Source organism: Rousettus aegyptiacus, unplaced genomic scaffold (assembly GCF_014176215.1).
Source record: "Rousettus aegyptiacus isolate mRouAeg1 unplaced genomic scaffold, mRouAeg1.p scaffold_m13_p_2, whole genome shotgun sequence".
NCBI lineage: Eukaryota > Metazoa > Chordata > Mammalia > Chiroptera > Pteropodidae > Rousettus > Rousettus aegyptiacus.
Window position 1 is genome coordinate 833,718 of NW_023416295.1, and position 3,763 is coordinate 837,480.

At 59.6% G+C, this 3,763-nt stretch overlaps 1 pseudogene; it reads left to right on the forward strand.

The window, feature by feature from the left end:
* Positions 1 to 256: 256 nt before the first annotated feature.
* Positions 257 to 375, forward strand: LOC118614669 (annotated as a pseudogene).
* The last annotated feature ends 3,388 nt before the right edge of the window (positions 376 to 3,763 follow it).

The window sequence follows — 3,763 nt, forward strand, 5'->3', positions numbered from 1 at the left end:
GACTTGGCGATGGGCTCCTAGCTCTGACGCCGAAGGCACGAGTGACACGAGAAAGATCTGGATACATCGGACTTGGTCAAAACGGAAAACGTCTCCGCACCAAGGGACATAATCAAAAAGGCGAAAAGACCAGCCACTGAGTGGGTAAAAAACGTCTGCAGGTCACAGCTCTGGGAAAGGTCTACTGTCCAGAACGTATATGTTTCTACAACTCGATAACGAAAGGTCAGGCAACCGAATTACAAGATGGATGGGAGTCTACGGCCTTGACACCCTGAACGCTCCTGATCTCATCTGATCTCAGAAGCTAAGCAGCCTCGGGCCTGGTTAGTGCCTGGATGGGAGACCGCCTAGGAGGACCAGGTGCTGTAGGCAAAACAACGCAAAACAAAGCAAACAAACAAAAAAGTTGGGAGACTCGAATAGACGTTATTCCAAAGATGGCAAGCTTGTGACCACAAGCACGGGAAGCGATGTTCAGTATCATTATTCATTAGGGGAATGTAAATCGAAGCCGCCGTGAGGTCCCATTTCACACCTGCTGGGGCGGCTGCGTAAGCAGATGGACTTTCACGCGCGCTCGCCAGGACGCATCGCTGGGGCGTGAAATGGCGCGGTCGCTGTGCCAGACGGTTTGGCGGGTCCTTAACCAGCAAAACACAGAACCGCCGTTCGATCGCGCTGTTCCACTGCCTGGTCTACACCCAAAGGACGTGGAAACAGGTGTGTGAACGCCACCTGCGCGCGCATGCCCGCGGCGGCGGGTGCGCGAACGTGCGGCGGCAGGTGCGCGAACGCAACCTGCGCGCGCGCACACGCACGCACGCCTGCGGCGGCAGGCAGGACCCGCGGCAGCCGAAAGGGTAGCAGCTCGAATGCCCGTCAGCAGGTGGACGGGTAAACCGAGGTATGTTCGCGCAATGCAGCATGGTTCGGCCATCACAGGGGTGCGGTTCTGGCTCGCGCCACAGTGTGGACGAGCGCCGCGCTCCGTGGAGGAGGCGGACACCGTGGGCGCACCGCGGGTTCAGCCCACGCGCAGGGTCGGGAGCAGGGCGTGCTGCTGGCGCGGCTGGGCTGGGGAGGGGCTAACGTGGGCACAGGCCCCCTGGTGGGTGACGGCACGTTCGCGAGCTAGGGAGAGGTGGCCGGCAGCCGTGTGATGTCGCCAGTGTACTAAATGCCAGTGAATCGTACACTTTAAATGGCTCATTTAGTGTTGCGTGAATTTTACCTCAGTTAAGGAAAGAACAACGGGGTCGTCGTGAGCGTAGTTCCTGTGAGGCTCGGCTCGGCTCGGAGTGAGCGCCGGGGGTGGCCGCACCCACACCCCCGCAGGCACCGGTCCCGGCCGACCAGGATCTTGTCCCCTGCCTGGAAGACCCAGGCCTCCTGCTTCCTTGTCCTCCAGGGCCTGTCCTGTGGGACGAGACACACCCCTCAGGGCTGTGCTCAGAATGACGCTCGGAGCGGGCCCTCCCCTGCTGTCCCCGCCTGCCTCTTTCGGCCGTCTCTGCGTCTGCCCCTTCGAGTCCTCCGCCCTGGGCGTTTTAGTTTGAATGCACTCGTGGAAAACGCACTCTGGAGAGCCCATCCGCTGGCCACCACCCCCCCGGGGGTTAGAAACACCCAGAGCCACCGTGGCAGCTGGGCTGTGTGGACAGTGCCTCCATGTGCGGGCCCCGGAGGGGGTTACGGGGACCCTGGGACCTACAGGGGGCACGTGTTGGCACTGGCCGCCTGCGCGGTCAGCTCCTTGGCCTGGGGAGGAGAGCGTTTGCCGTGGGCCCTGCAGAGCCGGCCTGCACTCTGGCTGGGCAAGGAGGGCTGGATCTGCTTTGTGTGACCAACAACCAGAATTTAAAGCTTTCTAAAAACTTTAAGAAACCTTCCAGTAATGCATATACATGGGAATGTCAAAACTTCAAATTCAGAAGTACCTGAAAAAAACAGGAAGCCCCTGTCCGCGGCCTCCGCGGCCTCCGCCCGGCCGAGCCGGCCACCGCTGCAAGCCTGTTCCGGAACCGCCTCCGGGTCTTCCGTGGGCACGGCGCCTCGGGGCAGTGACGGGTGGTGAGGCCAACCTGCCCGTGTGGCGTGGCTCATTTTCCTGTTTAAAAAAACCTGAGCCCACGTTCATGCCTGCGGCCCCCCGCCCTTTGCTGCCCGTGGCCCGCGTTCTGAGGGGGGTCCCCATGCTCCCTCTGCCCACGGCCATGTCGTTTCAGACAAGGCGTGTGACAACCACACCCGTGGCTGTGTGTGGGCGCACGTGGCTCGTGCGAAACACGATCGGAAACACCTCCGGGCTGCGGGGTGCGCGGCACTGTTTTAAGCAGCTCGGGCCAAGCCGTCCTCCGCAAATCCGGGTCCCACGAAGCCCGCGGTCGCGAATGTGCTTGTGGTCGCCGAGCTGGGGACGGCGGGGGGCCTCTCCTGGGTGTTCCCCGCGGCGTGCCGTGGGACCCGGGCATCCACCGTCCTCATAACCCCACTGGCCGCCGCGTGCCCTCCTGCTCAGGCCGATGCCCCTTCGGCTGCCCGTGGTCTGTTCTGCGTTGGTTTCGAAGCGCCCTGGACGGGGCTGAGGTCTGGGCCTGCGACCCGGCTGCCCACGGCTCCGCCACCCTCTCTCCAGCATGAGATGCCGGGGAGCGAGTCTGCTCCTGTCCACTCCTCGTCCTCGGATCTCCCCACGTTCTCGCTGGCTGAGACCAGCTGCTTTGAAGACTGGTTATACAGGATGCATGTTTCTTACTGTCCCAAAACTCTTGGCTGTCCTTTCAAATGTCCTCGGCGAGAACTTTGTCAAATCCCGTAAACGATGGGTGAGAACTGCCCTGGAGTGATGGATTCGTTCTGGGAGAACTGATTTTTTTTTTTCCCATCTCAAAATTGAGACTTTTGTGTATGTCAAAATTTTCCCTTATTCAGTTTTTTTCCCCTCTGGCTTTTCAGTGAAGTTTTATCATTTAAGCCCTTTGTGCCGTTTGGATTTATTTTTAGATTTTTTTGGCTATTGTGAGCAGCATTTTTGACAATATATGGTCATTGGTCATCGCTGCATTCGGCAGAGTTACTGACCATGGAATGTCATTTTTTTTTTTTTTCTTTTTAACCCCACAACTCTACTCAGCGATCTGGTTCTGGTAGTTTCTCCGTGGCCCACTTCCTGACTTCCCGGTAGCACAAACATCAGTCACAAGCTGGTCTTTTAACTTCCAAATATCCGTGCCTTCCATTCCTCTTAAGGGTAGCGCCGCCTTGGCTGGGGGCCGCCCTGGCCGGGACCCCCGACCGTGTGGGTAAGCGATGAGCTGCTGTGGAATGCGGTGTGATGAGGACGCCTGAGGGCTGCTTCCCAAGCTCTGCGCTGATCGTGATGCCGGCTGGCGGTTTCTAGGAGAAACCGTTGTCAAGCTAGGGGGTTTTCCTTCTTTCTCTGCTAAGAGGTTTCTTTTTAAAGTTTGGTCGGGGAGGAGACGGCACTTTCTGGCATCTGTTTCGAGGACCGTATGCCTTCTCTATTCGTGTCTCCTGACACGGCGGGTCGTATTTACCGGTTCACGGCCGCCATGTGGTCTTTGCCGGCAGCCGAAGGCGGAGCCCGTTCGCCCCCTGCGGGCCCCGGTTTGCTGAGGTCAGACCCCCCGCCCTTCGGTTCTGAGTGTCTGGCCGCTTGCTGCTCTGGGGCTCCCCTCCGGGCTCAGAGCAGGTGTCCTCGTCCTTGGGCCCGTGCATGGGGGGGCCCTGTGGGCCTCCG